This window comes from Schistocerca cancellata, chromosome 3 (genome assembly GCF_023864275.1).
Source record: "Schistocerca cancellata isolate TAMUIC-IGC-003103 chromosome 3, iqSchCanc2.1, whole genome shotgun sequence".
Taxonomy (NCBI): domain Eukaryota; kingdom Metazoa; phylum Arthropoda; class Insecta; order Orthoptera; family Acrididae; genus Schistocerca; species Schistocerca cancellata.
Window position 1 is genome coordinate 15461958 of NC_064628.1, and position 23495 is coordinate 15485452.

The 23495-nt window shown below is 43.3% G+C and overlaps 1 pseudogene; it reads right to left on the reverse strand.

The window, feature by feature from the left end:
- Positions 1-16598: 16598 nt before the first annotated feature.
- LOC126177393 (5S ribosomal RNA) lies at positions 16599-16716 on the reverse strand (annotated as a pseudogene).
- Between the last annotated feature and the right edge of the window lie 6779 nt (positions 16717-23495).

Here is a 23495-nt window from a genome sequence, read left to right on the forward strand (position 1 = left end):
CAATATTTCTTCTGTTACCCAAGGATTTCTATTAGCCCGCGTCTTTTTACCTATTTGATCCTCTGCTGCCTTCACTATTTCATCCCTCAAAGCTACCCATTCTTCTTCTACTGTATTTCTTTCCCCCATTCCTGTCAATTGTTCCCTAATGCTCTCCCTGAAACTCTCTACAACCTCTGGTTCTTTCAGTTTATCCAGGTCCCATCTCCTTAAATTCCCACCTTTTTGCAGTTTCTTCAGTTTCAATCTGCAGTTCATAACCAATAGATTGTGGTCAGAATCTACATCCGCCCCAGGAAATGTCTTACAATTTAAAACCTGGTTCCTAAATCTCTGTCTTACCATTATATAATCTATCTGAAACCTGTCAGTATCTCCAGGCTTCTTCCATGTATACAGCCTCCTTTCATGATTCTTGAACCAAGTGTTAGCTATGATTAAATTATGCTCTGTGCAAAATTCTACAAGGCGGCTTCCTCTTTCATTCCTTCCCCCCAATCCATATTCACCTACTATGTTTCCTTCTCTCCCTTTTCCTACTGACGAATTCCAGTCACCCATCACTATTAAATTTTCGTCTCCCTTCACTACCTGAATAATTTCTTTTATAAAGTTCAAATTCATGACCACCCCAGGAAATACAGTACAAAATGCAAAAGTGCAAAACTATAAACTTTGGCGGCCGATGATGAATGTGTAATTTCACCGCACAGTTTGCAAGAACAGTTAACAGCAGCCATGTCGATATCAGGTCATAAAGTCTTTGCTTGTACGCCTCTGTAGCCGCATGGTCAGCGCGCCGGATTGCTAAGCGAAAGGACGCGGGTTTGATTCCCAGTCGGGTCGAAGATTTTACCCGTTCGGGGGCTGGTTGTTATGCTGTCCTTACATTTTTTATAGCCTTAGCTGACATTCGGCTGTCGAGATGGGTGAATGGGCATGGCCCGAAAACCAATAAATTGAAAAACAAATCTTATTTGCGAATTTAATACTGTGTACTCAGTTGGACAGCAACTATGCCTCGTAGACAGGCGCGTGAGCAATACATGTATATGTATGCATTTTAGAGAGACGTGTAGTGGGGTCGAAGAAGTAGGTTAAGTAATCGGCGAATCGCTCGACACTTGAAGGGAACGACGGCACTAATCGACGATGTTGGCAACAATGGCTGAATCATGGCCGAACACAGCATCAGGAAGGAAACCGACGGCCTAGGGAGATGACAAAACCTAAGTACCAAGCAATAGCTAGAGAATCACTCAGACCCCCGGATTCATTATCATCACCGATCTGCCGTGCAAATGGTGCTTCAGTGACCACAAGGACTTATAACAGACGCTGACGGAAAATGCTATGAGCTCAAGGCGCCCCTTGCGCTGTCTACCATTGACCTCTGTATACCAACTCCGCTTGCAGTGGTGTCGGGCACATTCGGCCCGGAATCTCAATGATTATAGTAGAGTTGTCTTCAGTGACGAGTCTCGCTTCGAATCGAGCTCCAGTGACCTGCGAAGCTATGTTTGGAGACACCCTGGACAGCGTGAGTACCTACCTGATTGGCACCCGCCATGCTAACCGACAAGAACGAATGATGGTATGGGTCGTCACATCTTTTCATAGAAGGACACCTACGGCTGTCATCCGTGGCATCCTAATAACAAAGTGGTACGTCGACGATATCTTACGTCCCGTTTTGTTGTCCTTCATGGCAAGCCATCCGGGGATTACATTTCAGCAAGATAATACCGGCCTGCAAACGGCAGGAGCTTTCACTGCTTGTCTTCGTGCATACCAAACCCTAGCTTGGCCAGCATGGTCGCCGTATCTCTCTCCAACTGCGAATATTTGGAGCATTATGAGCAGGGCCCTCCAGTCAGTTCGGGATGTTGACGTTCTAGCACACCAGTTGGACAAAATTTGCGACGATATCCCTCAGGACCACATCCCACAATTTCATAAATCGGTGCCAAGCCGAGTAACTGCTTGCATAAAGGCCGGAGGTGGACTAACGCGTGATTGCGTTGCTCGATTTGTGAAGCTCTTTCTCTTGAAAAATTTATCCAATATTTCTGAAGTTTTAACCAGTTGTTAGTATGCATGTCTACATAACATCTACTGATTTCGTTCCAATTAGGATAATTCCTTCGTGGTGCGTCGATTATTATTTGTTTCTATTTATTTTCTTTCTTAGAGAGTATTTAATCTCTGAAAAAGAAATACAGTCGTCGACGTTTGAACATTATCACGATAGGGAGAATTTGGACATGTGTGCAACCAGCTGAAAATTTAGGGCCACCAAAAAGACTTTTAAGCGATTATCCGTTGCTCATGGCCGAGGATTTTATGTGTTAGGTGCCTGTTTGACGGATGTTCCTCTCGAGTCAAAACAATATTATCGTAGAAGTGGTTTGGAAATGGAGATGAGGGCAGTTGTAAAATGAAACCATTGTTTCCAAGCCCATTATATATGAGAAACACCGCAGTTTTCACTGCATCCAGTGGAAGACCGGTGAAACGACGGTGTCCTGAGCCGTTCCCGCAGCAATTGCTACCACATCACAGTATTCTAGCATACACTATCCGGCCTAGTGCAGCAACTCAAAGTGCTACTTGCCCTTGTAAGTCACCAGCATAAAGGTTGAGGTATGCTCTCTCTACAGATCGCCGCAAATTGAGAAACTGTGACCTTTCGATTATGTCTCACAAAAGTTCGATGGGCGACCTGGGTGGTCAAATCATTCGCTCGAATTGTCCAGAATGTTCTTCAAACAAATCGCGAACAGTTGTGACCCCGTGATATGGCGCCAACTCATCCATAAGTATATCGTCGCTGTTTGGGAACATGAAGTCCATGAATGGCTGAAAATGGTCTCCAAGTAGCTGAACAGAGCCATTTACAGTCAATGATCGGTTCAGTTGGGCCAGAGGACACAGTCCACTCCATCTAAACGTAGCCCTCAGCGTTGTGGAGCCAGTGCCAGCTGGTACAGTGCCTCGATGATAACTGGGACCCATGGCTTCGTGGAGCCTCCACCGCTCTCGAACCCTGCCATCAGCTGTTACCAACTGAAATTGGGACTGATGTGACCGGGCCGTATTTCTCCAGTCACCTAGGGTCCAAGCGATGTAGTCACGAGCCCAGGAGCGGCGCTGCTGGCTACATCGTGCTGTTAACAACGGTACTCGCGTCGGTCATCCGCTCCCATACTCTACTGACGCCAAATTTCTGCAAACTGTCCTAACGGATACGATCACCGTATAATTGCATGCACATTGATTTCTGCTGTTCTCGGTCGTTAGGTGAAGACCGTTGGCAATTTTTTGTCGGTGGCGAGAGGAGGAGCCTGAAATTTAGTATTTTCGGCACATTGTTGACATTATGGATCTCGGAATACTGGATTCAGAAGTGGAATGTCCCATGGGGCTCCGGCAATGCACTGCCGTTTTATACCTCGTATAAGCGATTGAAACCTGGTTGGTAGGTACTCAGAGAGCGCACAGCATAAGGTTACGAGTGTGGATGGGCCTGTAAACAGTTACTGTGAGTTGCACAATCAAACACACAACATTATTTTTCAAAGAAACACTTATTTACACATTGCTTTAAAACATCACAATTAGACAATACAGCTGAAGGCCTAGTTAAAGAAAACTTGACATGCTTCCTGGACTGGAGGCCCAAAACTACACCAAAAATAAGAATGGCTGAAGTCCTGCCTTAGAAATCAGAAGCAATTAAATATAGGACGTAACATTAAAAAAAAACATGCAATGAAAACAATTACTACACTACACGTCTGAACGACAACTATGATTACAACAGATTAACAAAAAAAATTTCTAGTCAAGAACGTTCTTTTTAAATTTACAACAGAATGGCTGAAAGCCTAATTAAAGAAATATTAACTTTGTATGGCTGAAGGCCACCAACAAATATGATACAATGGCTGAAGGCCTTAACAAGAAGTCAGACAAACAATTTGAAATAAATCCCTTCCTTCTTATAAAAAAAATTCCTTTAAAGAATACAAACGGCTTAAGGCCTTATTAAAAGGGGTTCACATAAATCTTTGGCTGAAGGCCACACATAACACATCGAACAACTAACGGCTTAGGGCCTGAACTACAAACAATTTCAGATAGAACAAATTTTAAGGAAAAAAATTTGTTTAGTAAAATCAATCTTCAGATTTTAATTTAACATTGCTGAAGGTCTTTATGTGAAATTTAAGAAGAACTGAATTAATACACGGCCGAGGGCCTCGCACAATACTTCAAACTAAAATGAAAACCACAATCTAAAACCAACAGAACAACTGGTGCTCAGAAGTTTTCCAAGGTCGGCCTGAGAAGGTAGCTCAGACAAAGCTGAGGTGAGAAAGGCAGCCAAGAGTTGAAGTTAAACAATCGGATGGCAACCCAAACTAGGGACGGCCCGAGGACTGACCAACAATTTAACCATTTTCCTTCTGTCCGACCAATGGAAAATATCGGCCGCGGATGAGGATACGAACAGCGCTACACCTTCAGAAATTGGCGTCTAAGAACAGCCAAGGGAACAATAACCACTCTAAGAAAAATATGAACGAGAGAACTTAAAAGGCTGTGGAACTACACGCCCTGCCGGGGACAGCATCAAGACGACGAGTAACAACACAGTGCCGGAAAACTATGCTAACGACCAGGGCAGGTAACTGGGGCGTTAACGACCACAGGGCAGAAAACACCGCTGATGCACTTCACTGGCAACTAACAAACAATCTAATAATTAATTACAATATAGGAAGAGGGCTGCAAGATTTCGCCGACTCCAACACATCATACGTTCCTGCTAGACTGAACGGGCCCGGGAGCCACAATGCACAAATGAACCAAGAGATGTAACAGTAGCTGAGGCTTCATAACAGGTTAACTAATCACTCAACTTCAGCGTCCATGGCTCAACGATACTACCGCCAACTGTATATGTCCATATCACACTCTCATTTCTTTAGTCACCTCTCTCTATGAGTGAGGGTTGTTACATACTCCACTTTTTGTAGGGCCCGATTTGTTAATTGCATACTACAAGAGATTTCATTATTTTCAAGGTATTTTTACATATTGTGTTCACTGGGCTAACAAACCGAATACATCACAATTACAGCATTACTCTGTAACGGATCGCCACGGTATTTCCGTGTATCCAGGAAACACCACTGAAGGACCTCCGAAATTCTGTCAGTGATGTGCGGACTCACCGTGTACAGAACACTACCAAGTGTGGTCAGCGTCATAGAGCTTCCGACGGTATACAACAGTCATTGACATATATTATGAACAATAACGGTCCTGTAAAACTCTCTTTTAGCCTGAAGCTACTATTTCGACTAAAGATTTCTTGCCAACCACGACAGATCACTGAGTTCCTTTTACTAGGAACTGCTCAAGACTGTCGTAAAGCAGGCCTAATATTATGTACGGTAGTGTTTTATTCATTAGACTACTGTGTGAATCTGCGTCTAAAGTCATCCAGAAGTCAAGGAGCACAAGATCAGCCCTGTTTCTGGTACTTACTGCCTCATATGTCTTGGGCACGAACAGAGTGAGGTGAAGTTTACAAAATCGTAGTTCTTGGAATCCGTGTAGATATCTGCAGAGGAGATTTTTGGTCTCCAGAAATTTCATAATACGCCAGCATAAAACACGGTCCAAAACTTCGACAACAGATTGACATCAACAATGTAGAGCCTTAGTTGTCTGCATCAGTTACGCTACCGTTATTGAAAACGGGAATGATTTATTTTTTAAATCACCTAGAATGATTTGCTCCCGACCTACGACGGACTAAGACTGGAAGATGACCACGCTCTTTCACATGCTCTATGTATCCTTTCACATAATGTCTATTAGGTCTTTCTATATCAAGCGATTGTAGTTTGGCCGGTCGCTGTGGCCGAGCGGTTCTAGGCGCTACAGTCTGGCACCACGCGACTGCTACGGTCGCATGTTTGAATCCCGCCTCGGGCATGGATGTGTGTGATGTCCTTAGGTTAGTTAGGTTTAAGTAGTTCTAAGTTCTAGGGGACTGATGACCTCAGATATCAAGTCCCATTGTGCCCAGAGCCCTTTGTTTGTACGCGATCGAAACGAAGAGCTGTAGAAACAAGGTTCTCTTTGAAACAATATTAGAAAACGGAATTTAGTTTGTAAAGTTTATATTTCGTCATTAGTTTCTGTGCAAGTATGGTCATTAAGTGACTGAGCAGATGCCTTTTACCCGTTTTTTGGCAGAGCACTACACAGAAGTTTAGGTTACTTTCACATTCAGCGCTTCACGCATGGCTGTCCTTAAGCTCATTGACTTCGTTCAGTTATTATTTGTCAACAAAACATAAGCCACGTTGAAATGTATGATTACGCTCTCTTTTCTTAATGAGTAACTTTCTAATACCGCTACTGAAGCCCGGTTCCCATTCCTCCGAACTTTGCTCAGGTCATACCATTCTACGGAATATTATACGTACTCTAGAATTTAACGAGGGCGGCTAAGCTTTTGAACTCCTTTAGAACATAAGTACACTGAAGGAGAAAAATCACTACACGAAATATAATTAATGTAGAGTACTGAAAATTTCGGGAATAATTTTGTCTACGTAACATAGTTACAGTATTAACGTTACAACATCCCAGATTAACGTAAGTGCAAGGTAAGCTATTGCATCTGTCCAATGCTGGTACATTAATAAACGGTGTAACCGCCAGAATGTTGAGCTCAAGCACACAAAAGTGTACATGGGAGTTCCATGCCTTTCCACTTGCTCGGTCAATACATACACTGTTAATGCTGAAACTTCATGGCAGATTGAAACTGTGTGCCCGACCGAGACTCGAACTCGGGACCTTTGCCTTTCGCGGGCAAGTGCTCTACCATCTGAGCTACCGAAGCACGACTCACGCCCGGTACTCACAGCTTTACTTCTGCCAGTATCTCGTCTCCTACCTTCCAAACTTTACAGAAGCTCACCTGCGAAACTTGCAGAACTAGCACTCCTGAAAGAAAGGATATTGCGGAGACATGGCTTAGCCACAGCCTGGGGGATGTTTCCAGAATGAGATTTTCACTCTGCAGCGGAGTGTGCGCTGATATGAAACTTCCTGACAGATTAAGGTTCGCAGGAGAGCTCCTGTAAAGTTTGGAAGGTAGGAGACGAGATACTGGCAGAAGTAAAGCTATGAGACCGGGCGTGAGTCGTGCTTCGGTAGCTCAGATGGTAGAGCACTTGCCCGCGAAAGGCAAAGGTCCCGAGTTCGAGTCTCGGTCGGGCACACAGTTTTAATCTGCCAGGAAGTTTCATATCAGCGCACACTCCGCTGCAGAGTGAAAATTTCATACTGTTAATGCTGTTTGTGGATGACGCTGGAGTTGTAGTCCGATGATGTCCCATATGTGCTCGATTGGAGACAGAGCTGGTGTTCTAGCAGGCTGAGGCAACATGTCGACACTCTGTACAGCATGTTGGGTCGAAACAGCGGTATGTGGGCAGCGTTGTTTATTGGAAAATACCCGCTAGAATGCTGTTCATGAATGGCAGCACAACAGGTCGAATTAGATTTGCAGTGAAGGTGCGTGGGATAACCACGAATGTGTTCCTGCTGTCATACGGGGTCCTAACACCAGGTGCAGGTACAGTGTGTCCAGCAGGCAGATAGGTCGGCTGCTGGCCTTCAACTCGCCTCCTCCTAGACAACGCACAGTCATCACTGGTACTGAGGCAGAAGCAGCCGTCATCAGAAAACACGACTGACCTCCGGCCTGCCTTCCAGTGAGCTCTCGCTTAACACGACGAAAGGTGAAAATGGCTGTGGTCTGAGGCCAGTAAAATGCTCATTGCAGGGCGCCTGGCTCGGAGCTGTCATTGAAGTAACAGATTTGTGACAGTTCATTGTGTCACTGTAGCGCCTGCCTAGTGCTGCTCGGATTGCTGCTGCAGATGCAGTACAATGCGCCAGAGCTGTACGACGAACACTGTGGTCTCCCATTTCGGTTGTGCCCCTTGCGCATCCAGAGCCAGTTCTTCTTGCGGCCGTACATTATCGTGACCGCACTGTTCGCAATTATTATTATTCACGAATCAGCAACATACAAATTTACAGTAGCCATACACATCAATAAATATGTACACATATACACTCCTGGAAATTGAAATAAGAACACCGTGAATTCATTGTCCCAGGAAGGGGAAACTTTATTGACACATTCCTGGGGTCAGATACATCACATGATCACACTGACAGAACCACAGGCACATAGACACAGGCAACAGAGCATGCACAATGTCGGCACTAGTACAGTGTATATCCACATTTCGCAGCAACGCAGGCTGCTATTCTCCCATGGAGACGATCGTAGAGATGCTGGATGTAGTCCTGTGGAACGGCTTGCCATGCCATTTCCACCTGGCGCCTCAGTTGGACCAGCGTCCGTGCTGGACGTGCAGACCGCGTGAGACGACGCTTCGTCCAGTCCCAAACATGCTCAATGGGGGACACATCCGGAGATCTTGCTGGCCAGGGTAGTTGACTTACACCTTCTAGAGCACGTTGGGTGGCACGGGATACATGCGGACGTGCATTGTCCTGTTGGAACAGCAAGTTCCCTTGCCGGTCTAGGAATGGTAGAACGATGGGTTCGATGACGGTTTGGATGTACCGTGCACTATTCAGTGTCCCCTCGACGATCACCAGTGGTGTACGGCCAGTGTAGGAGATCGCTCCCCACACCATGATGCCGGGTGTTGGCCCTGTGTGCCTCGGTCGTATGCAGTCCTGACTGTGGCGCTCACCTGCACGGCGCCAAACACGCATACGACCATCATTGGCACCAAGGCAGAAGCGACTCTCATCGCTGAAGACGACACGTCTCCATTCGTCCCTCCATTCACGCCTGTCGCGACACAACTGGAGGCGGGCTGCACGATGTTGGGGCGTGAGCGGAAGACGGCCTAACGGTGTGCGGGACCGTAGCCCAGCTTCATGGAGACGGTTGCGAATGGTCCTCGCCGATACCCCAGGAGCAACAGTGTCCCTAACTTGCTGGGAACTGCCGGTGCGGTCCCCTACGGCACTGCGTAGGATCCTACGGTCTTGGCGTGCATCCGTGCGTCGCTGCGGTCCGGTCCCAGGTCGACGGGCACGTGCACCTTCCGCCGACCACGGGCGACAACATCGATGTACTGCGGAGACCTGACGCCCCACGTGTTGAGCAATTCGGCGATACGTCCACCCGGCCTCCCGCATGCCCACTATACGCCCTCGCTCAAAGTCCGTCAACTGCACATACGGTTCACGTCCACGCTGTCGCGGCGTGCTACCAGTGTTAAAGACTGCGATGGAGCTCCGTATGCCACGGCAAACTGGCTGACACTGACGGCGGCGGTGCACAAATGCTGCGCAGCTAGCGCCATTCGACGGCCAACACCGCGGTTCCTGGTGTGTCCGCTGTGCCGTGCGTGTGATCATTGCTTGTACAGCCCTCTCGCAGTGTCCGGAGCAAGTATGGTGGGTCTGACACACCGGTGTCAATGTGTTCTTTTTTCCATTTCCAGGAGTATATATATATATATATATATATATATATATATATATATATATATATATATATATACAGATTGTATTTATATTACCTGTGTCCAGTAGTTTGCAACCTCGGAGGCGCTTGGAGTGGCTTGCAGATCAGTCTTCCTGCAGGATGTAGGGCACAAAAGGCACTGGAGCATGTGGCTTGTGGTTTGTTCTTGTCCACAGCCACAGGACGTGTCTTCTGTTAAGAGGTCCCATCTCTTCAGGTTGTCTCTGGATTGTCCAACTCCTGATCGTAATGTTTTTAAAGATTTCCACACCAGCCAGCTCTAGTTGTGTCCAGGTGGCAGTTCTTCAGCTTCTGGCGTCTGCAGGTGGGGCGTCGACATCTTCCATAACTTCAGCCTCGCCTTCTCTGGTGAAATGGTGAGCTTCTCGGATGTTCTCAGGAAGCTCTTTCGCGATCTCAGCCGTTGCTGTGGTGGATTATGTCCGTGCAGTGGATGGGCTCTGTCCTGTTCCACTTTCAGTCTCTCCTTGTTGGCAGCCACTGTTCTGCGTACCCACGGTGGCGCTATTCCAGCCAGGCAGTAGAGCTTATCAGTTGGGGTAGGACTTAAGCAACCTGTGATCAACCTTGCTGTACTTTCGGAACTTTGATTCTATGGCTTCCTTTCCCATTCATGTACAGTAGCTTCATTCCTGCCAAGTATTTCTGCACTATCGCAGAAGGGACAACCGGTGTGTCGTAGGCCCATTACACGACGTCCTTCAAACTCAATGAGGTGTTGTTAATGGCGTCTTTATGGCCTTATAGGCATTCTCGACTAACATCAGTTCACCATATCCAATGTCACATGTAACTAACAGTCACGACCGTTACTACGTGTGTTTAAAGCAAACCTAATTTGCATCCTCTTAGTGGCGCAACTAGCGCCACTGTTACGCAACTGACACGAAATCTGAGCAGACATCATCTTTCAGGTGTGGGAACACGCGTGCCAGCTTTTGTTTATGTCGCACAATTCCTTCTCGGCACTGCGACTTTTCCCCGTTTCTGTAAAAGACGAGTGCATATAAAATATTATTTCATTAGGAAATTTATGTACTCTTATGGTTGGTTACCTTTATAGATAATCACCGAACAATCGTGACTCTTGTCGTAGCTGTGGAGAAGCTTTCCCGTATCCTCTGCATAAAACGTTGTCACCAGTAAAGTGTGACCGGAAGTGAGACCTGTTATTCGTTTCCTGCAAGCAAAAGGTAATAGTGCACCGGAAATTCATCGACGGATGATCGGAGAGCCCATCAAAATATATGAAGAGCCATGCTGACTTCTGGAATTGTTCTGGTCCTTGACGGCGTCCGTCCTCACAGAGCTGGTGCTATCCAACGGATCCTTGTGCAATCTGAGAGGGACATTTCGATCACGCGCCATGCAGTCCCGAATTAGCGCCGACTAGCCTTCATCTTTCCCTGAACTGAAGAGGTAGTTAGGAGGACAGCGCTGCCAAACTGACGAGGAACTTTAGGACAATCTCAAGACTCTTTTCAATCCGTAATGGCAACATTTTATGAAGAGGGTACTGGAAATCTTGTCCACAGGTACGACAAATGCCTCGGTCGTTACGGTGATTACGTCGAAAAGTAATCGTAAGTGTATGTAGCTTTTAGTAATAGAATAATTTTTAGATGTACATTGAAATCTCCCCTTAGAAAAAATTATGAATTACTGTGCTGTGTAAGCCCCTTACGTTATTTGATTTTCAAACAGCTGAGCAGAACTGGACGTACTCATACATTTCTCTCTTTGCTTATTCTGATCGACACTAAACTGACACAATATTTTTTAGCGCAACGCAATCTGACTTTCAATAATCCCTACAAAAGAATGGCCCTGACTAACGATAACCTATACCTTTCATGAATCACTTACCTCACAAAAATCTTCGTCACTCAAACTACTGCAATACAGCGAGAGCCAATACTGCCAGCTAAATAAAGGATTCTAACTACTGAAGGCACTAACTACTGATAGGCATTCTTAGCAAATGAAGGATTTTGATAGAGAACAAACAATGTATTTACCGTAATAGTGTTCAAAATTCATAATATTACATCCAGCCTTACAAATTTACTCTTTCTGATGGACACACGTCGAGATCAACCGCCGTCAAAACTCCGACATCTCCCTCCCCACATCCACCACTGCTGGCGGCTCACATCCAACTGCGCAACGCTACGCGCTGACAGTGTTGCCAACTCTAAAAAACCCGAGTCGCTAGATTCAATATCAAAAGTCGCTAGAAAGTCGCTAAAACTGATTTTACTAGGGGTGTACTGAAAATTTCGTGCTGTGAATGGTGCAATAAGCCAGTGGGGAGGGGGTTAATGAAATATTAATAAAAATTGTCTCATACCTAATTGCTATATTGTCTTAATTAAATGACGCATCGCTTGCAACAACATACATATAAAATACACTAACGTTTAATTAAACATGTTATCATAATTGACGCAACACAAATTGTTGTTTCAATCACAGTAGTCACATATACTAGAAATATACAACTATATTTGTAACGAAAGAAAGCAAGAATTCAAATTAGGTTACAAAATATATACATACCGGTATGTGAGCTATTCATCGTCGTCACTCAGAAGATCGAATAACTCTTCTGTTTCATGAGGCGTGCGAAACTGCAAGCTGAAGAGAGTGACAAATGCAACGGATCACTACCAAATGCTTCAAACCATATTCTCTCTTGAGATGTTCGTAAAGCCCATTGTTTATTCCAACTATTGCAGAAGCAATATCTGTGCCAATTCCTACCATATTAGTGATTGGAAGTTTGCGAGCTTTCAAAGAATTCACAAGAACAGCAGCCAGATTTCTTGTGTCTGCAGTTTCTACTACAGCGAGTTTGATAAATGCTGATCTAATGGTTTAGTTGTTTACACTATAGTACCGTACAACGATATCTAGCATTTTAGATATTGATACATCTGTGGATTCATCTATTAGTACACTGTATTTTTGGTCACTTATATCTTCAACCAATTAGTGTGTAAAATATGGAGCCAAAACTTCAGTTATAATGTTAGTGCACTTTGTATGATGTAATTGCATGTTTTATCACCGGAAAACACCTTCTTGCACAGTATTGCTAAATGATCTACAGCTAAAATAGAACAATATTCAGCAATAAATAAAGAAAGGGCGGCTTCCTCTCTGCTTGCTATTCTAACTGTAGTTTTCTGAACAATTTTCACAGTAAGGTGGTTTGCTTTTTTTTAAATCAATTTTTTGTTTATGCTTAATAGTTTACGAATGCTTTCTAATATCACACAATTTAGCATAAAACTCTGTTGGACATACTTGACATCTTGTCTCAGATAAGTCTCCAACGACTGGTTTCAGCCACCCATTGAATTCAGGTTCTGCTTCCCACGCATCCCGATATTTTTGAGCGTACTGCTTCTTCTTCTGCGGTAAATCCATTATGTAAACCACCACAACATAAGTTTCACCAATTTATAATCACAGAAAATACATTCAAACTCAGGCGAACTAGAGGTCATGAAACAATCCACTCACTCGGTAACTCGATATCAGTCCTACTGTTCATTGTTTAAAACGTAATAATGTCTGAGATACCCCCACCGAATTGTTCTTGCATTACCACTGTGCATGTGTTAATAATTTGACTGCGAGTTAACATTTCGAAAAATTAGAGATTGCTGGACAGAAATGTATTTTATTATACTTAATATTATGTATGTTTTTTGTCAATTCGAAAAATAAAGGGAGTTCAAAAGTTGAAGAATTATAGATCGATACGCTATCGACGATAACAGGCTAGTGGGTAATGAATAATGAATTGTTCCATAGTCAAGGTTTTCTTACTCTGTAGGCAATTCCGACATTCAGGTTAACTAAACGCTGAACAATGCTACATGATCTGCTAAGAACTTAATTTAACTTAGTAAATCTAGAACAAAGTCAGTGTAGTACCCATTCTATAGTTAAAATCTTAGTTTTGTTCCTGAAAATACCGGACCAAAATAGTTTTGATTTGTACTTCAAAAGTCGTCAGTACTCCAAAAGTCGCCACATAAGTCGCTAAATAATTTTTGTCGCTAAAAAGATTTTTTGTCGCTAAGACGAAGGCAATAGTCGCCATTTCTAGCGACAAAGTCGCTAAATTGGCAACACTGCGCGCTGATCACATCCAACCGCCCAACACTACAATAGCAAATATTCCAACAATGCAAACCAGCCACAGACTGCACACAGCACAGTCAGTGATTTTCATACAGAGCGCTACGTGGCGTTACCAACGTAAAAACCTAAACAGCCTACTTACAACGTCTCTTTTACACGGCATATCTGAGTTAAAAAGAAAACGGCCCTGTTATGTAGGCTCAGAATTAAACGTTTAATGTTGACTGCTCATGTATCATGAAATCTCTTTCTTGTCGCAAAATACCTTCTAGCGTCTTTTTAAATATTCCTGCTGACACCGGTAGCTGGGGATATTATAAAGGCCTTATTATCTCCGATCACTTGCTCTACGGAACTCACACGAAAACTTCCGATATATCTTTAGAAAGAAATCTAGGACATCTCGTTTAGAAGTCGTTCTTTGGCTAAGTCCTCGAGACAATATCTTATCAGTTATTAGAACAATATCACATGCATACCTGTTCATATTACCCGCCCTGTTCACTCCACTTCTGTATATCGTAAGTTGACACCCATGTCCAAAACTGTAATATGGTCAGGAAAGATTCCTATGATTTTATTGAAGCTTTCGCTGAAAGGTCCCGCAACTACTTCTGAGGCGATGGTCTCGGAAAGCACCAGATAACGATGTTTGATCCAACTTAAACGATTATCAACGTCCCATGTACCCGCTTCAGTAGACATTGTTTCTAACACGCCTATGTGTGATCGCACTCGATTCGGATGTACCCAGTTGGGTTCTTGGTAGCTTAAGGAACGTTTACCATAAGTACTTGGCCGTAAAATTGAGATGTGGTGGTCGCGGAAACTTCATATCACCAGTCTTTGAACCAAAGTTCTTGATTACATTTCAACCTCATTTAGGGCGCACTCGATTCGGATGTACCCAGTTGGGTTCTTGGTAGCTTAAGGAACGTTTACCATAAGTACTTGGCCGTAAAATTGAGATGTGGTGGTCGCGGAAACTTCATATCACCAGTCTTTGAACCAAAGTTCTTGATTACATTTCAACCTCATTTAGGGCGTCCTGCCCTAAGTGAGGTCATGTGACATTATTAGAGTTCTAAAACCACCGTAGGCTGCGGTAGACTATCGTAGGTAATGAAACTACGGTAGTTTTTCCAGTAGCTTAGATCAGTTAAGATCGCAACTACGCTTTCTGTACGTTAGGTGTGTTGCATACCTACTGGGCGTTTCCTAATTTCGAGCGCTCTGCCTGCGCATGTGATCAATGGCTTACCAGATTCCCCTGGAAACCGGAAGCGGTGAAGCGTCTAGAAACTGAGTGAGGATATATAAAGAGCCGCATAACCCACGGAACATTTATGTTCTGCATAGTTATCCTGCTGTCTGTTTCTTAAAAATCAACAGAATTTATAGCAAAATTTAAATTATCAGAATTTAATCCAGATGTTATTAAAAATTGTTAATTTTTAATATGAAACAGAGGGATGCTGTAAAAATAAAGAGAACAATACAGATATATCATATAGTGCTGTAAAATGCAATTTCCTTAAAAAAAAAGGTAAAATTAAGAAACGCTTAAAAACATATCAAATGTTTCAAATGGCTCTGAGCACTATGGGACTTAACTTCTTTGGTCATCAGTCCCCTAGAACTTAGAACTACATAAACCTAACTAAGCTAAGGACATCACACACATCCATGCCCGAGGCAGGATTCGAACCTGCGACCGTAGCGGTGGCGCGGATCCAGACTGAAGCGCCTAGAACCGCTCGGTCACACCGGGCGGCAAAAACATATCAAACATTGTTTGAATACTTCTTCGATCTTGTATAAAACATATTTCTTTTGTTGTTGAACAACTGTCGCACTTACTAATGATAATAAGAAATTATTGCCTTTGATCATGAGGAAGAACGTTCTATTGAGTACAAAAGAACAATGTAATTACGTAGATTTTTTTTCTTTGTGCAGATAAACTATACTTACATCAAAAGTAATTGCTTTTATTACATAAAGACGCAGAACGTACGTGAGCAACTAATTTTTATTACTTATAAAGTGCAATTTACGTTTCGTAAGAATACAAAACACGCAATAGACTAATAGTGAACGATGTGCGCTTCCTGTTGTGTGCAAAACAAAGAATAAAACACAAAAAAGTCGTCGTTTTTAATTTCCTCTCCCACACATCTAATTATGTTTCTTTCCTACTGCTGCCAACAATACTACCGGTACCCCTAACGTTTATCACGTCATTTATATACCGCACCAAAACTAATGAAGATAGATTTTGGTAGAGTGCAAATTTAGGGGTGGAGGTGTTCCACCCGTCGTTTGGGAACATTAATTATAAGCTCGGCAGCCCTTTTGGTGCTATTTGGGAGGAGAAGGCTATGTTCGGGTACCACGTTTCTCCCCCTCCCGTTCTCTCATCATCATGAAAAACACACTAGACAGCATAAGGCCAAACAGGCCCTTGCAGTCTCTCAGTGAATGAACGGGTAGTGGGTAAGAACTTTGCTGTTCTTGATTCAGTTAGTGTTAGCCATTTGTAATAATTCAGAATTAAAGAGACTGAAATGTGATTTTTCTGTTTTTGATGCAACATTCGTACTGTAAACATGGTACTCCGTCTTCAGACCACGAGTGGCCTACCGGGACCATCTGACCACCGTGTCTTCCTCCGTGGAGGTTGCAGATAGGAGGGGCGTGTGGTCAGCACACCGCTCTCCTGGTCGTAAGATGGTATTCTTGACCGAAGCCGCCACTATTCGGTCGAGTAGCTCCTCAATTGGCATCACGAGGCTGAGTGCACCCCGAAAAATGGCAACAGCGCATGGTGGCCTGGATGGTCACCCATCCAAGTGCCGACCACGCCCGACAGCGCTTAACTTCGGTGATTTAATGGGAACCGGTGGAACCACTGCGGTAAGGCCGTTGCCAATGGTGGATGGTAAAATTAAAAATTACCAGCTCTGGAACATAAATATCCTTTCACTCGTTGTCGTGGCAAATTTCGAATACTCACTAGCATAAATACACTTCTTTTGGAGTTATTATCCAGTGTTTTCATTTAAAATTCATTTAATATAATGAAGTAATTACTTACCAAATTTACAATAATCCTACTAAATTGTGAAAGTATTTAACGTGTCGTAGCAAAATGGTTGACATGTGTCTGAATGGGAATATGTTAGTGGTGGACTAATGATGAAAGTAGTGGTCGTAGAAGCGGCAGTGCGGCTTAGAATTCAAACTTACAGTACTATGACTGGATTGAATCGTCAGTTACTGTGAAGCAGTGTATTTGGCTTGTGTATATGTGTTTGTTGCATATCAACAACTCTTCATAATCATTTAATTGCAGTTTTAGCAGTTTTTACTCTATGATTTATTATAGTTTATCGTTCGCATCACGGCTTGTTTAAGTGCGATTCTTATTTCTTATTCAAGAGTTTAAGTAAAGTTATGAATGAGACAGACAGAAGGAAATTAACTACAGGGAATGGTAGTAATGCCGAGACGTGGCGTTCGAATAATCACAGGAGGAGATGATGTGAATCTAAATTGTAATTAACTGTCTAGCAGCGCCTTTAGTAGAGGAAGCGAAGTATTTAATTGCAGACGAAGCGGCAAGAAATCCAATAATCAGCAGTTACTAACCGGGAATTCACGACGGGTTAAAATGGGATGACTGCTCACGGCAGGATATATTCAGAAATACGTTAAATGTTTCATTTTGAGAAACATTCCTTAGGGGCATAAGGAGATTTATTATCATACAGCTGTTGTAAGACCACCAGAGGAAATTGCCGTACATTCCTCTATGGAACGAGGAACAGTATAAAGCAGCTCTTTGCGAGAGGAAACGGAATGTGCAATTTAAATGTGAAGAAATAAACTGAGCTATATTTAGGGTTGAACAGGCACACAACAGGAAAACCAATCTTTTCTTGAACTATTTGAATGTCCTCGCAGTAATTCAAAACGACGAATGTCGCTAGTTGCGGGGACTTTTAACGTGTCGGCTGGGTGATGAATTTTATGAAACGTCAAAGTGAGTTTGGACAATTACGACTAATGTAGCAGAGGACACTAATTTATGCCGACAGAAAACTATGGTCAGAAGGTCATGACACGGGACTGTGACTGCTCTACGCTAGATCGGCTGTCAACATTCAGGTCAGTGTAAAGCTGCTAATTTGTAGCAGGACTCACTCAAATATATTCGTACATCAAAATGTAGGACGGTCAAGTCAAGTTTCGTTCTCCCAATTCGTTGTTCCATTTCTCTGTTGCGAACCAAATATCGGTTACATGTGATGGCATTAATGAGTAAATCATTATTCAACTAATCCAGACTGGAAAACGATAGAATTTAATTCTTTATTTCTTCAGCTGTTGCTTTCAACATGCAATTACTGGCCAACATTAAAGTCACTTAATTTTGCTGAGAATCCCCAAGTGGTTTTCTGTATAGTCATTTCAAATTACTTTACGACTCACATAGCTTTACGTTGTTAATACTGTTTTAAGTATTCGAAGTGCTGGACTACTTTCCTTTTTATGTATGCCGTCCTACAGTACTACCCATTAAAATTGCTACACCAAGAAGAAATGCAGATGATAAACGGGTATTCATTGGACAAATATATTATACTAGAAATGACATGTGATTACATTTTCACGCAATTTGGGTGCATTGATTCTGAGAAATCAGTACCCATGACAACCACCTCTGGCCGTAATAACGGCCTTGATACGCCTGGGCATTGAGTCAGACAGAGCTTGGATGGCGTGTACAGGTACAGCTCCCCATGCAGCTTCGACACGATACCACAGTTCAACCAGAAAGCAGTTACTGGCGTACTGTGACGAGCCAGTAGCTCGGCCACCATTGACCAGACGTTTCAATTGGTGAGAGAACGGAGAATGTGCTGGCCAGGGCAGCAGTCGAACATTTTCTGTATCCAGAAAGGCCCGTACAGGACCTGCAACATGCGGTCGTATATTATCCTGTTGAAATGTAGGTTTTCGCAGGGATCGAATGAAGGGTACAGCCATGGGTCGTAACACATCTGAAATGTAACGTCCACAGTTCAAAGTGCCCTCATTGTGAACAAGAGGTGACCGAGGCGTATAACCAATGGCACCCCATACTATCACGCTAGGTGATACGCCAGTATGGCGATGACGAATACACGCTTCCAATGTGCGTTCAACGCGATGTCGCCAAACACGGATGCGACCATCATGATGCTGTAAACAGAACCTGCATTCATCAGAAAAAATGACGTTTTGCAATTCGTGCACCCAGGTTCGTCGTTGAGTACACCATCGCAGGCGCTCCTGTCTGCGATGCAACGTCAAGGGTAACCGCAGCCATGGTCACCGAGCTGATAGTCCATGCTGCTGCAGACGTCGTCGAACTGTTCGTGCAGATGGTTGTTGTCTTGCAAACGTCCCCATCTGTTGACTCAGGGATCGAGAAGTAGCTGCACGAGCCGTTACAGCCACGCGGATAAGATGCCTGTCATCTCGACTGCTAGTGATACGAGGCCGTTAGGATGCAGCCAGCACGGCGTTCCTTATTACCCTCTTGAACCCACCGATTCCATATTCTGCCAACAGCCATTGGATCTCGACCAACGCGAGCAGCAATGTTGCGATAGGCTTAACCGCAATCGCAATTTAGGCTACAACCCGACCTTTATCAAAGTCGGAAACGTGATGGTACGCTTTTATCCTCCTTACACGTGGCGTCACAACAACGTTTCACCATGCAACGCCGATCAACTGCTGTTTGTGCATGAGAAATCGGTTGGAAACTTTCCTCACGTGAGCTCGTTCTAGGCGTCGCCACCGGCGCCAACTTTGTGTGAATGCTCTGAAAAGCTAATCATTTGCATATCACAATATCGTCTTCGTGTCGATTACTTTGTAAGTATGCAAGTGTATGAGTGCATGTATGTGCATGACAGAAAGACGTAAAGAGAAACTGAGTTTGAATTTTTTTTATTGGTTTCAAGCAAAGCCTGTTTCACTATGAGCAATTACAAGACGTGATCATACACACTGGACATTTCCTGGCTTCATTAAAAGTGCAAACCCTAATATATTACATAAATTCAAAATAATATAAGGATAAATGAATAATTACATGATGCAATTAATCTAAACTAAAAGTGAGTCTGATTGTACCATTACATCAAAGGACACAAATTTGTGATATGCAGTCTATTTATATATACAGAACTGCATTTAATGATAGTAAAAAAATTTAAATTTCTCTTTCATGCAGACCAATGGGATAGTAAATACAGGTGGCAACTGACTTTCCATGGAATTGAAAGGTGTTCTGAGAGGTAATTAATCAATAACTTTAAAATTTAGTTGAGCATAATTTTCCTTGGGTGATAGTGTATTTGTCACATTCTATTAACTGTAATGGTAGGTTGTGATATTACCGATACTGAAGGGCGAGGAACTATTCTTCCAGTCATCGGGGTGGTGTCCTACTCTCCCTTCCAGGCGTTGTGCATTAGATGGGTTGCCAGGGACTACAGGAATACGTCACAGTTGAAGGCAGCTACAGCACTTTACAAAGACTTCAGGAAAACTCTTTATTACTCAGTACAGGTGCACACCCTAATCTGGTGGGCACAGCCAGGGGTCAGTAGACGTGCGATGTGGCAGTGAAATATACAGTGAGGAACCTCTCCCACGGCTGATGTATTCGTTTAGGAAAGCACAGGAACTGAGCAATAGGAGAGAGAGACTGGAACGACATGTTAATGGATGCGGTCGCTTGGTGAAAACCAAAAGGAGATCACATTAGTGGATCACGAGATATTTCAGTTTCAATCAGATGCTGAAATCAGAATTCGTGGTAAGACGTGGGGACTGGCGGCGTCCATTGTTGTGAGGGGAGGCCGAAGTACGCGACATCATCATGGCGGTATTCAGAGCGCCTCGGCGGGAGTTTGCAAAGCCAGCGTAATAGTACGAAAGGCACAAACTAGAGGTTAGAAGCAATTTCTGAGGACAGATTCCCCTTGGCAACAACGAGGTGGAAGAGTCCAAGGGATAAACTAGTGAGAAATCCATCTGGGAAACACGTTTTATGAAAGCAATAACGAAGGGAGAATTATTTCACTTATTATTCCAGAAGAATTTTCACTGGGAAACCATGCAGATATTAATATAGAAATTATTTTAAATAACTTCTCTGTCCTTTCTTGGTAGAACAACATAATAATTAACGAAAAACGCTAGTGCATAGGGCATAGGCCATGGTGCATAGAGGAGGGGTATAATTTTCAGCTTTTGTTTCCTATGCAAGATCTGCTGCCACTTTGTGTGGAAGAAGTGGTGTACATTACCATGTCTAGGAGAGGTATTACAGACTGTAGCAAAAGCACTGAAATCCTGCAAGTTTAGGATTTCCTACTGTTTTAAGAACACTACAGCCCAGTATATTTTCAACAGCAAAGATAAAAAAATTGGTTCAAATGGCTCTGAGCACTATGGGACTTACCTTCTGAGGTCATCAGTCCCATACAACGTAGAACTACTTAAACCTAACTAACCTAAGGACATCACACACATCCATGCCCGAGTCAGGATTCGAACCCGCGACCGTAGCAACAAAGATAAGACCCAGTTATTAGCCAATAGTGGGGTATAGGAGACTACTTGTTCTGATTGTGACAACTTTTACATTGGTCAGTCAGAGACATAGCACCTAGGCTGGCTGAAAATGAGTGCAGCTGGAGGTTGCAGAATTCTCACTCCACATTTGCTGAGCGTGTACCGAGTGAAGGCTTCAACTACCAGCCAGAGTTCCATGTCCTTCACTTGGAAAATTTCATTCTGGTGGAAGCCATGGAAGTTAACAAACATCAAGCTCGCAGTCCAGATCTGCTCTTAAATGACCAGTCACAGCCTAACACTTTCCCTCTCCTAAACTTCACATAATCCTCTCAGTGTTTCTTTACTGCCCACACTATCTGTTCCTTCATATTCCACAATTTTTGTGCATTCACTGATTTCTTCTGAAGTTGCCTATGTAATTCATGTAGCCTACGGTTACAATTGTTGTTTTCTTTTAATTGGTACTTGTATAACGTTCGGTGTCTAATATCTTTTGAAGTGGTCCCGCCAAGTACTGTACTTATTTTAAAGGGTTCAATTATTTAATGCTAACTGTTATAAAAGCACAGTTTTTCAGTACAGCGTTAATGTTTTTCCTGTTTGCTCCCTGTACATTTGTACATTGTTAAAGTTTTTACTTATTAAAATTCAGTACCAACACACTCTCGGAGATCGCATTTACTGTATGTTCCCTCACATTCCCACATTCACCTGCATTTATTCATTTCGGTTTATCCTACTGATATTGCTTAAGTTCTTTATATATTTGGTAGTTACAATTGATAATTCTTTCTTTTCATTGGTTTGTTGGGCATCAATCTCCATGTTTTATACCTCCTGAAGTAGGCTTGCTAAAAACTAATTTTAATTTCTTTCATTGCTTTTTTGAAAATGTGAAATACTATGTAGCCATGATTTTCCATTTCTGTGTCAAAGGTTTTTCCTGTTTACCCCATACACATATCTTTATTGTTCAACTTTATACTTTTTACTTTGAATTACCACCACGTTGTCGAAGATATCATTTACTTTGCGTTTGTGCTTCAACCTACATGTGTAACTTCTTTTCCAATGTCGTTTACAACATTGTAACTCTCTTAGCGATAGTTGTCAGTAAATACCTTAAGATTGCCTTGTAAGCCGACAAGAATAATTAATTCTATGGGACAAAAGCAGACTAGAAGAATTACTGGTAAAGTGGCTTACCTGACGTCAGTAGGGTCCGAAAAGTCATTAAGCGTGACTGACAGTACGTTCTTTGGGACAGAATGTTCAGACCCTAGGCAGAATTTCAACCTACGTGATATGGCGGGCCACTTAAGCTGCGTCGTAAGCTTTGTATTTATTCATTTGGTGTTAAGCCTGAATACGTAGTCTTGTTAGAGAAAGTTTAATTGAATAATGCTTATTGATCCTTTTACGTCATCACTCAAAAAATGTCGGTAAGGTGGACGATGTTGATTATTGAGTTGCGTACTGTCTCAGTGCTGCAACAGATTATCGCTGAGGGCTGTCTGGTCGTGACTTTGGGGTTAGGGTATTTTGTGTCCTGAAGAAATCGTGTGATTAATTGGTGTTAGTTCAGAAACTCTCCTGGCGTTTCGTACCTAGGTCCAACGTCGTAGCTCAGCATAGTGGTTCTAATGTTACGTGACCGAGCGAGGTGGCGCAGTGGTTAGCACACTGGACTCGCATTCGGGAGGACGACGGTTCAATCCCGTCTCCGGCCATCCTGATTTAGGTTTTCCGTGATTTCCCTAAATCGCTTCAGGCAAATGCCGGGATGGTTCCTTTGAAAGGGCACGGCCGATTTCCTTCCCCACCCTTCCCTCACCCGAGCTTGCGCGCTCCGTCTCTAATGACCTCGTTGTCGACGGGCCGTTAAACACTAATCTCCTCCTCCTTTAATTTTACGTGCAAGTAGCTAACTCGGTAGGGCGTAATTTTCCTGTCAGTCGGCATTAGTTTCAGCCTCACAAGCTACCTGAATTCTAATGAGTTCAGTTGTGAATTTTTCATAAATGTTGTAACCTGTATACATAAACATCACTGGAGGATAAAGGACCTC